Raw genomic sequence first — 12,497 nt, forward strand, 5'->3', positions numbered from 1 at the left:
TCACCCCAAAAAATGTCAACAGCATTTTATGTTGTGGTTTTTAAAATGACTTGAGATGGTATTTTGACGTGTAGCGTTTCACACCGATTCAGTGTTCCGGTGTGTGTGTGTTGTCACTCTGCTGTCGTGTGCACAATCCCCCCCCCCCACAGTGTGTGTGTGTCGTAAACTCTGCCCTCCATGGAATAGGACGCTAGGGGGAAATGGAGCAGGAAATTGGGTTAGTTTCGGTGCTTCCAGAATGCTTCTGAGCATCCTGCTCTGCTCCCTCCATCCGGCAAATATAAAATGGGAATCCTGAGCAAAGCCTGGCTGGAACCCTCCTGACAAAGTATTAGGGATTATAGACCTTCCTAGCTTAAGCCTCCGGACTCAGTGAAACTAAATCTACTCACTCTCCCTTACGGCAGTGAGGGCCAACACACGCGCACACACAAACTGCCCCCTCTAACCTCAGTCTGGATGATACATCGCTAAACTGAGGGGATGGACTGGATATCTCACACTCACCACAGGTCTCTGTTTCTATGACAACTGCACTTTCATCGTTTATTAAAATTAAAGCCCAGCTTTGAGAGGAGTTGGGAAGGAAGGAGGGAAGGAGAGACTGTCGATGCACAAAAGTAAAGGATCATTACATCAATATTGTGGGTTGATTGAGAGATTTCTTTATGGCCAATAATATAAAGCCATGCTTGATGCTTAAAAGTCTCAGAGCAACAAAGTGTTACTAATGTTACTGTGTAAATAATAGTGAGAGAGAGCCATGACAATAAACTCCCAAAAGTATACATCTGACATTTCTAAATAAACCCATGATCTATTTAATGGAGAGGTAGAATAATTCCCACACATCCAAGCATGGCTGAGGTGCTCCAGTAATGTTGTGACCGGTCTGCCATCCTAGCCATCCTGGGGACAGCAGATGAGAAGGTCATGGATGATTGATGTGACAAAGTTCGGGAGGCTAACGTCAAATAACCAAACACATGTCGCTCACAGTAGACAACTTGGATAAACTGTTAGTTTCAAACTGCTGAGGGCTGAGGAAAATCCACTTTTTCTATCACATCCTTCTACAGTGAGGGAAAAAAGTATTTGATCCCCTGCTGATTTTGTACATTTGCCCACTGACAAAGAAATGATCAGTCTATAATTTTAATGGTAATCCAGAAATCCAGAAAAACGCATGTCAAAAATGTTATAAATTGATTTGCATTTTAATGAGGGAAATAAGTATTTGACCCCCTCTCAATCAGAAATATTTCTGGCTCCCAGGTGTCTTTTATACAGGTAACGAGCTGAGATTAGAAGCACACTCTTAAAAGGGAGTGCTCCTAATCTCAGTTTGTTACCTGTATAAAAGACACCTGTCCACAGAAGCAATCAATCAATCAGATTCCAAACTCTCCACCATGGCCAAGACCAAAGAGCTCTCCAAGGATTTCAGGGACAAGATTGTAGACCTACACAAGGCTGGAATGGGCTACAAGACCATCGCCAAGCAGCTTGGTGAGAAGGTGACAACAGTTGGTATGATTATTCGCAAATGGAAGAAACACAAAAGAACTGTCAAATCTCCCTCGGCCTGGGGCTCCATGCAAGATCTCACCTCGTGGAGTTGCAATGATCATGAGAATGGTGAGGAATAACATAATAACATAATATGCCATTTAGCAGACGCTTTTATCCAAAGCGACTTACAGTCATGCGTGCATACATTTTTTTTGTGTATGGGTGGTCCCGGGGATCGAACCCACTACCTTGGCGTTACAAGCGCTCTACCAGCTGAGCTACAGCTCAGAAAATCAACAAAATAAGGAATCAGCCTAGAACTACACGGGAGGATCTTGTCAATGATCTCAAGGCAGCTGAGACCATAGTCACCAAGAAAACAATTGGTAAAACACTACGCCGTGAAGAACTGAAATCCTACAGCGCCCGCAAGGTCCCCCTGCTCAAGAAAGCACATATACAGGCCCGTCTGAAGTTTGCCAATGAACATCTGAATGATTCAGAGGAGAACTGGGTGAAAGTGTTGTGGTCAGATGAGACCAAAATCGAGCTCTTTGGCATCAACTCAACTCGCCGTGTTTGGAGGAGGAGGAATGCTGCCTATGACCCCAAGAGCACCATCCCCACCGTCAAACATGGAGGTGGAAACATTATGCTTTGGGGGTGTTTTTCTGCTAAGGGGAAAGGACAACTTCACCGCATCAAAGGGACGATGGACGGGGCCATGTACCATCAACTCTTGGGTGAGAACCTCCTTCCCTCAGCCAGGGCATTGAAAATGGGTTGTGGATGGGTATTCCAGCATGACAATGACCCAAAACACACGGCCAAGGCAACAAAGGAGTGGCTCAAGAAGAAGCACATTAAGGTCCTGGAGTGGCCTAGCCAGTCTCCAGACCTTAATTCCATAGAAAATCTGTGGAGGGAGCTGAAGGTTCGAGTTGCCAAACGTCAGCCTCGAAACCTTAATGACTTGGAGAAGATCTGCAAAGAGGAGTGGGACAAAATTCCTCCTGAGATGTGTGCAAACCTGGTGGCCAACTACAAGAAACGTCTGACCTTTGTGATTGCCAACAAGGGTTTTGCAACCAAGTACTAAGTCATGTTTTGCAGAGGGGTCAAATACTTATTTCCCTCATTAAAATGCAAATAAATTTATAACATTTTTGACATGTGTTTTTCTGGATTTTCTTGTTGTTATTCTGTCTCTCACTGTTCAAATAAACCTACCATTAAAATTATAGGCTGATCATGTCTTTGTCAGTGGGCAAACGTACAAAATCAGCAGGGGATCAAATACTTTATCCCCTCACTGTACATAACCAAAATACAGTTAAATAATACAAATAGCAAATCATTCTGGTTTAGATGTGAGCAGCACCAGTGGGCTGTAGTGTATGCAGTTATCTGTCTGGGTGAGATGGCTGTCCTACTCTCTCCTGTTTCCCATTGTTGTCGGATCCCAGTGTGACTGTTTGAGTCCCTGCAGTGAGTCTCTCAACCCAGAGCGTGATGGAGAAAATAGAACTAGCATCAATCACACAGCTCTGCTCTCTACTCTACCTCTTCTCTAACACAGGCCTGGACACATGGGGATAAAACACTGTTGAAATCACATCAGCTTTACAGATCAAGTAGAGGTTAGTGTGGTTGGTAAGCAAGTTATACACAACAATGTTAAATTGAAAGTAAAACATACTATTCACACACACCAGGGTTTCCATTAGCCGGTAATTGCTGGCTTTTTGCAAAGAAAAGGCGATAAACAAAATTGTTGCTGGCCAAACTGACCAGGAGAAAAAATGGCCAAATTAACCAGGAGAAAAAACAACGGTAGACAGGCTATCAGCGCGTCACCCACCACTTTACAATGTGAGCTGTAGGAAGCATGCCTTTGGAAAACATCCTTAATTGTTTAAACCCTGAATGTTTTACTTCATATTATGAGGCATGTCTTATCTTGCTTGAAAATCCGACCATAGAAAGGTAGAGGCAATTATTTTATAAATAATTCATAGGCAGCACTTGAGTTTCAAGTTTGGGGAAGCATACAAATTATCCTACCATTTCTACCGATCTGCATGTCAGTTATGATTTTCATATATACATTTTCGTGGAACAGTTTCATTTCAATAATAACGTTTCCGTTTCTCAAAATCATTGTCACGTGGTTAAATCATAAAAATCTTAATTAAAATGATAAAAATATACAAGTTTAAATTAAACTAATGCGAATGCACCAGCCTCTGCCATATGGACACATTGCTTGATAAACCGTGATCATTGGCGGCTAAATAGCCTAATTGAGCGCATGGAACTCTGAGATGGCCAACGCAGCTGCTGGCCTATAACTTCCATTGTCAACTAAGTAAAATACCCTACATCAGTGGTTCCCAAACTTGGGGTTCGGGACCCCATGTGGGGTCCCCTGAAATGTAAATGGAGTCCACTGAGAAAATCTGTAATCTTATCAAACAAATTACAAAACATTTTCTTCAAATTAGTATAAAATACAACCTTTTAGTGTCTGGGCCCTTAATAAGCTGTCATGTCATTACTTTGATTTGAGACAGCATAACAGACCCAAAATTGAGTGAATATGATCAAACAGCATTTACTAGGTCATATAATTAGGGCACCCTGCATTATCTAGTGTCAATTTGGGGTCGTGTGCAGAAAAGGTTTGGGAACCCCTGCCCTACATAAAGCCGACAAAATAAAATATACTAATGAAAATTCTGGTTATTTCAATCACATGCATCATGCTACTCAGCCTGTCTTCCTACCTTTCAATCTGTCTTGATTTAAGTTATCGCTAGTGAAGTGCAATATTGTATCAAGTCAAATAAACTGGATCCTTCCAGAAGCAGTCTCTTGCGAACTTGCAACATTCCGGGCCCAGAGTTTCCCGCTTCAGTGAGCTGGCACAGACATTTTCGTGCAAGGGAAAGAAAGGTATTTTATGACGTTTCCACTGGATATATGGGATCATCAGATTATGATTAGCTCTTTCACACCGAGGCTTGGTGACTATCAAGGGGGAGATTGTTGGCAAGATAATTCAAATAAGCCGACTTTGAGGAACTATTAGGCTATAATTCACAATATAAAAAAATGACACTGTGTGAGGTGAAGAAACAATAACTGAGAAGCTCAGCGTGTTAGTGGTGGACTTGGTGACTAAGACATTCAGAAATCAAACATCCTCAAATGGGCACTTTTTTAGATTAGCGTGCAACAGGCCAAGTAGGCTACTTCTATGCGGGCTCCCTCAACTTTAACAAGACAGAGAAACCAGACCCATGCTCATTGCTCACATAGAGCACGCCAAACAAAAGACAATGAAAAAATGGACAACTCGTAAATGATGGTTATGAAATAAACTAAAACTTGTTTCTCACCAGTATAGCAGGTTGTGAACTCTGCAAACAACGTTTCCACTCCAAGAATGAGAGCGGTACATGACTGTAGGCCTAATTAATAATACAATGCATTAACAGAAATTTATGTAGCCTAACCAAATGACTCAGATTAACGGTTAAGGTACATTTACTACTGTTGACATGCGTAATGAGGAATTGATCAAAAATAAACAAAGAGCAAACAATTTACATGAAACTGTCACGGTTTCGGCCGAGGCTGCTCCTCCTCCTTGTTCGGGCAGGCTTCGGCGGTCGTCGTCCCCGGAGTACTAGCTGCCACCGTTCGATGTTTCATGTTTGTTTGGTTTTGTCTGTTTGTACACCTGTCCCTTGTTAGTGTTTGATTTGGTTGCCTATTTAGTTTTCGTGTGTGGGGGCAGGTGTTATGTGGTATTGTTTATTGTCAAAGCTGTTGCTCTTTTGTATTACTCTCGTGTTTGTTGTTTTCCGAGAGTCCGCACTGTGTGCGCTATCTTCATTTTACGCACTGTGTGTGTTGTGCGTAATTTGTATTTTGCCTCCCGGTTGGGTTGGCTGTTCGCCTGTTTGGTGCTGCATTTTGTTAACTAAAGTCTGTTGACGAACGCCCGTGTTTCCTGCGCTTGATTTCCTCACCGCATCTACACTCAGCTACTGACAGAATACCACATCCGTCATGGAGTCAGCAGGAGCACCCGCGCCGACAGAGGTCATGGAGGACCGTCTTCGTGGACAGAAGGACCGGATTAACCAGATCGGTCACGCCTTGGATCGGGTGATGAACACTCTCCACCGATGGGAAAGCAGCGGGGTACCCACGCCCCCACCTACCGGACCATCCTCATCGGTCAGTCCTCCTGTCCACATTCCGGAACCCAGTGGGATTCGGCTCTCGCTCCCGAGGGCGTACGACGGCTCCGCTGCCGGGTGTCAAGGGTTCCTGCTACAGGTGGAGCTCTACCTCGCCACCGTACACCCGGCGCCCTCGGGACATGAGAGCGTCTCCGCCCTCATCTCCTGTCTCACCGGCAAGGCGTTGGAGTGGGCCAACGCCGAATGGAGGAGAATGGACGCCGCTACCATCACCTATGCGGAGTTCTCCCGCCGCTTCCGGGCCGTGTTCGACCATCCACCAGAAGGGAAGGCGGCGGGGGAGCGTCTGTTCTTCCTCCGACAGGGGATGAGGAGCGCACAGGATTTTGCCCTGGAGTTCCGGACTCTAGCGGCAGATGCAGGGTGGAATGAGCGGGCCCTCATAGACAACTTCCGTTGTAGCCTCCGGGAGGACGTCCAAAGAGAGTTGGCGTGCAGGGATACCATGTTGACGTTTGACCAACTAGTCGACATAGCCATTCGGTTGGACACCCTGCTCGCCACCCGTGGACGTCCCGGATGGGGGTCGCCCATTTCACCCTCCAGCACCTCCGAGCCGAGCCCTATGGAGCTCGGAGGTGCTGGCGCAAGAGAAAGGAGGAGTAGGAACCCGAGGGGGGCCGTCCCCTGCACCAACTGTGGCCGTGGAGGGCACACCGCGGCTAGGTGTTGGGGAGGGTCCCCCGGTGGAGGTGAAGGCAGGCCACGCATTGGGGAGTCCTCCCAGGTGAGTAGGCGCCCTACTTACCCAGAGCTTTCTGTCGTTCACATAACCTTGCCTGTTTGTTTTCCACAGGTAGCACCTCGTTCCCAGCATAAGGCGCTCGTCGATTCAGGCGCAGCTGGGAACTTTGTAGATCGCCAGTTCTGTGTAGAATTAGGGATTCCTCTCCTTCCCGTTGATAAGCCTTTCCCTGTACATGCCCTAGATAGCCGTCCGTTAGGATCTGGGTTGATTAGGGAGGTCACAGCGCCCCTTAAGATGGAGGCGCAGGGGGGTCATGAGGAGACGATTCAGCTCTATCTGATTGACTCTCCTGCGTATCCGGTGGTGCTGGGGCTTCCCTGGTTGATTACCCATGACCCTATTATTTTGTGGCGGGAGAAGGCTCTTAAAGGGTGGTCTGCTCAGTGTGAGGGGCTGTGTCTGGGTGTTTCTATAGGGGCGACCTCGGTGGAAAGTCCGAATCTAATGCCTGCACTGCATATTCCCCCCTGAGTATGAGGATTTGACACTGGTGTTTAGTAAGACTAGGGCGGCGCAGCTGCCGCCTCATAGACAGGGGGATTGTGCGATAGATCTCCAGTTAGGAGCAGCCCTCCCGCGGAGCCATGTGTATCCCTTGTCTCAAGAGGAGAGGAAGGCGATGGAAACTTACATCGCCGAGTCTCTGAGACAGGGATACATACGGGCCTCCACTTCACCCGCTTCCTCAAGTTTCTTTTTTGTGAAGAAAAAGGATGGAGGTCTGCGCCCGTGTATTGATTACCGCGGTCTCAATCAGATTACGGTGAAGTACAGCTATCCACTTCCTCTGATTGCGACTATGACGGAATCATTACACGGTGCTCAGTTCTTCACAAAATTGGATCTCAGGAGCGCATATAACTTGGTGCGCATTAGAGAGGGCGATGAATGGAAGACAGCGTTTAGCACAACCTCCGGTCATTACGAGTATCTCGTCATGCCATATGGGTTAATGAATGCTCCCTCAGTCTTCCAATCCTTCGTCGATGAGATTTTCCGGGACATGCAGGGGCAGGGAGTAGTCGTGTACATAGACAATATTCTGGTGTACAGTTCTACCCGAGCAGAGCATGTAGCCCTGGTGCGCCGAGTGTTAAGGAGGCTGTTGGAGCATGACCTATATGTCAGGGCAGAGAAATGTCTGTTCTTTCAGAAGTCGGTCTCCTTTTTGGGTTATCAGTTGTCTGCATCAGGGGTGAAGATGGAGGTTGACCGGGTGTCAGCTGTGCGTAATTGGCAAACCCCAACCACTGTGAAAGAGGTGCAACAGTTATTGGGTTTTGCGAATTACTACCGGAGGTTTATCCAGGGTTTTGGACAGGTGGCAGCTCCCATAACGTCTCTGTTGAAGGGGGGTCCGGTGCGCTTGCGGTGGTCAGCTGAGGCGGACAGGGCTTTTGGGAGACTGAAGGACCTGTTTACCTCGGCGCCGGTGTTGGCGCATCCGGATCCCGCTTTGCCATTCCAGGTAGAGGTAGACGCGTCCGAGGCCGGTATTGGGGCCGTTCTCTCACAACGGTCTGGCACACCACCTAAACTCCGCCCCTGTGCTTTTTATTCTAAGAAGCTCAGTCCGGCGGAGCGGAATTATGACGTAGGGGACAGGGAGCTGTTAGCCGTGGTACAGGCCCTAAAGGTGTGGAGGCATTGGCTTGAGGGGGCTCAACACCCTTTCCTCATTTTGACTGACCACCGTAACCTGGAATACATCCGGGCAGCTAGGAGACTGAATCCTCGCCAGGCCATGTTTCTAGCCCGGTTTGTGTTTAAAATCACTTACATCCCTGGGTCCCAGAACGGGAAGGCAGATGCCCTGTCTCGGCGGTATGACACGGAGGAGAGGTCCGTTGAGCCCATCCCATACTACCAAAGTCTTGTCTGGTTGCACCGGTGGTATGGGAGGTCGATGCAGAGATCGAGCGGGCGTTACGCACCGACCCAAGTCCTCCACAGTGTCCAGTGGGTCGGACGTACGTTCCGCTCGAGGTACGCGATCGCCTCATTTATTGGGCTCATACGTCCCCCTCCTCTGGACATCCAGGTATCGGCCGGACAGTTCACTGCCTTAGCACTAAGTACTGGTGGCCAACGTTAGCCAGGGATGTGAGGATTTATGTCTCCTCCTGTTCGGTGTGTGCCCAGTGTAAGGCGCCCAGACATTTGCCCAGGGGTAAGCTACAACCCCTGCCCGTTCCACAACGACCCTGGTCCCACCTCTCGGTGGATTTTGTTACAGACCTTCCCCCCTCACAGGGGAATACTACCATCCTGGTCGTTGTGGATCGGTTCTCGAAGGCCTGTCGTCTCCTTCCCATGCCGGGTCTCCCTACTGCCCTACAGACCGCTGAGGCTCTGTTTACCCATGTCTTCCGGCATTACGGGGTACCCGAGGATATAGTGTCTGATCGAGGCCCCCAGTTCACCTCCAGAGTGTGGAGAGCGTTTATGGAACGGTTGGGGGTTTCGGTGAGCCTTACCTCGGGTTACCACCCGGAGAGTAATGGGCAGGTTGAATGTGTCAACCAGGATGTGGGTAGGTTACTGAGGTCTTATTGCCAGGGCCGGCCGGAGGAGTGGGCGAGATACGTTCCGTGGGCCGAGATGGCACAGAACTCTCTCCGCCACTCCTCCACCCAACTAACCCCTTTCCAGTGTGTGTTAGGGTACCAGCCGGTTCTGGCACCTTGGCACGAGAGCCAGATCGAGGCCCCTGCGGTGGATGAGTGGGTGCGGCGCTCGGAGGAGACATGGAACGCTGCCCACGTTCATCTGCAGCGGGCCATCCGTCGGCATAAGACGAGCGCCGATCTCCACCGCAGTGAGGGGCCTGTGTACGCACCTGGAGATCGAGTCTGGCTCTCGACCAGAAACCTGCCCCTCCGCCTGCCCTGCCGGAAGCTGGGTCGGCGGTTTGTGGGGCCATTCAAAGTCCTGAGGAGGTTGAACGAGGTGTGTTACAGGTTAGAACTGCCTATTGATTACAGGAATATTAACCCCTCGTTCCATGTGTCTCTCCTCAGGCCGGTGGTAGCTGGTCCACTCCAGGACTATGAGATAGAAGAGACTCCTCCGCCCCCGTTGGACATCGAGGGGGCTCCGGCGTACACTGTGAGGTCCATCCTTGATTCGAGACGCCGGATGGGGAGTCTCCAATATCTCGTGGAGTGGGAGGGGTACGGCCCGGAGGAGCGGTGCTGGGTGCCGAGGAGGAACATATTAGACCTGTCCCTGCTGACCGAGTTCCATCGGGGTCATCCTACGCGCCCTGCTCCGCGTCGTCCTGGTCATCCCCGAGGCCGGGATCGGCGCACGGCACCGCGCGTCAAGGGGGGGGTACTGTCACGGTTTCGGCCGAGGCTGCTCCTCCTCCTTGTTCGGGCAGGCTTCGGCGGTCGTCGTCCCCGGAGTACTAGCTGCCACCGTTCGATGTTTCATGTTTGTTTGGTTTTGTCTGTTTGTACACCTGTCCCTTGTTAGTGTTTGATTTGGTTGCCTATTTAGTTTTCGTGTGTGGGGGCAGGTGTTATGTGGTATTGTTTATTGTCAAAGCTGTTGCTCTTTTGTATTACTCTCGTGTTTGTTGTTTTCCGAGAGTCCGCACTGTGCGCGCTATCTTCATTTTACGCACTGTGTGTGTTGTGCGTAATTTGTATTTTGCCTCCCGGTTGGGTTGGCTGTTCGCCTGTTTGGTGCTGCATTTTGTTAACTAAAGTCTGTTGACGAACGCCCGTGTTTTCTGCGCTTGATTTCCTCACCGCATCTACACTCAGCTACTGACAGAAACAATGAATGTGCAAGAACTGTTGGGAGACAGCTGAGTGGATTCTGGAGAGCTGAGAGCATGCATTCTGGAGAGCTGAGAGCATGCATTCTGGAGAGCTGAGAGCATGCATTCTGGAGAGCTGAGAGCATGCATTCTGGAGAGCTGAGAGTATGCATTCTGGAGAGCTGAGAGCATGCATTCTGGAGAGCTGAGAGCATGCATTCTGGAGAGCTGAGAGCATGCATTCTGGAGAGCTGAGAGCATGCATTCTGGAGAGCTGAGAGCATGCATTCTGGAGAGCTGAGAGCTTATAGACTATCTTCGCCAAACACCCCTCCCCTTCTTCTTGACTCAACATTCTAAATTATACTCAAGACACATTATCTTCACACATATTTTAGATGCTTTTCACTGACAGCCTCAACTCAATAATCAGCTAGGCCTTTTGCCACACACACTGCCTATGAAAGACTTCCTCATATGCCATTTCTCTCCTGTTTTATTGGTTGTCACACTTTCTTTTGTTGTCCAGGGTTTTTACACTCTTATGTAGAGTGCAAAGAACCTTGGCGTGACCCTGGACAACACCCTGTCGTTCTCCGCTAACATCAAGGCGGTGACCCGATCCTGTAGGTTCATGCTCTACAACATTCGCAGAGTACGACCCTACCTTACACAGGAAGCGGCACAGGTCCTAATTCAGGCACTTGTCATCTCTCGTCTGGATTACTGCAACTCGCTGTTGGCTGGGCTCCCTGCCTGTGCCATTAAACCCCTACAACTCATCCAGAACGCTAAAGCCCGTCTGGTGTTCAACCTTCCCAAGTTCTCTCACGTCACCCCGCTCCTCCGCACACTCCACTGGCTTCCAGTTGAAGCTTGCATCTGCTATAAGACCATGGTGCTTGCCTACGGAGCACTGAGGGGAACGGCACCTCCTTACCTTCAGGCTCTGATCAGTCCCTACACCCAAACAAGGGCATTGTGTTCTTCCACCTCTGGCCTGCTTGTCCCCCTACCTCTGCGGAAGCACAGTTCCAACTCAGCCCAGTCAAAACTGTTTGCTGCTCTGGCACCCCAATGGTGGAACAAGCTCCCTCACGACACCAGGACAGCGGAGTCACTGACCACCTTCCTGAGACACTTGAAACCCTACCTCTTTAAGGAATACCTGGGATAGTATAAAAGTAATCCTTCTACCCCCCCCACAACAAATAAAATAATAATAATAAATATAAAAATATTAATAATAATTAATATAAAAATATTAATAATAAATATATATATATATATAAAACAAATGAAAATTAAAAATATACTCTAAAAATTAAAAAATTATTTAAAAAAACATTGTAAAGTGGTTGTCCCACTGGCTATCATAAGGTGAATGCACCAATTTGTAAGTCGCTCTGGATAAGAGCGTCTGCTAAATGACGTAAATGTAAATGTAGCTGTCATAAAAAGCCATAAAATAACACAATATATGACACAACAGGTCTAGATATGTGTCATGACAGTTATATGACCATATTATAATAGGTTATGACAAGTTATGTCAGCTGTTATGACAGATTATGACATGGTTATGACCGTGTCAAGTAAAATCCACAGTACTGTATGCTCCTGTACAGCACAGAGAAACTAGAGGCCAGTTTGACTGCAGCACTGCACTGCGTTTCTGTATGCATCCTGCGGTGCATGTTGTGGAGGCAGGCCCGACAGCTATCGCACAGCTGACGGTGTGTGTGTGTGTGCTGCCCTCTCACTGCGGAATGTGGGTGCAAACAGGGTTTGGCAGTGATGTACTGAGAGAACATCCCCAGTGACAGCCCCAGCCAGCAATAGAGCAGAACACACACGCTCGCCCACTCGCACACGCTCGCTCGCACACACCCTCGCTCGCACGCATGCACGCTCACACCCTCGCTCGCACGCATGCACGCTCACACGCTCGCTCGCACACACCCTCGCTCACACGCACGCTCGCCCACACGCACTCACACGCACGCTCACACGCACGCCCACGCTCGCTCACACGCACGCCCACGCTCGCTCACACGCACGCTCACGCTCGCTCACATGCACGCACACTCACACGCACGCACACTCACACGCTCGCCCACACACAAGCTCATGCTCGCCCCCCCCCCCCCACACACACACACACAAGCTCATGCTCGCCCCCCCCCCCCCCACA

The 12,497-nt window shown here is 49.0% G+C and overlaps 1 pseudogene across 1 annotated transcript in view; it reads right to left on the reverse strand.

Annotated features, from left to right (window-relative positions):
- LOC311145331 (EARP-interacting protein homolog) overlaps positions 1 to 12,497 on the reverse strand; it is a 34,811-nt pseudogene that overhangs the window by 4,893 nt on the left and 17,421 nt on the right. The window lies entirely within an intron of this gene.

This window comes from Coregonus lavaretus, assembly GCF_964263955.1.
Source record: "Coregonus lavaretus genome assembly, chromosome: 18".
NCBI classification, from domain to species: Eukaryota; Metazoa; Chordata; class Actinopteri; order Salmoniformes; family Salmonidae; genus Coregonus; species Coregonus lavaretus.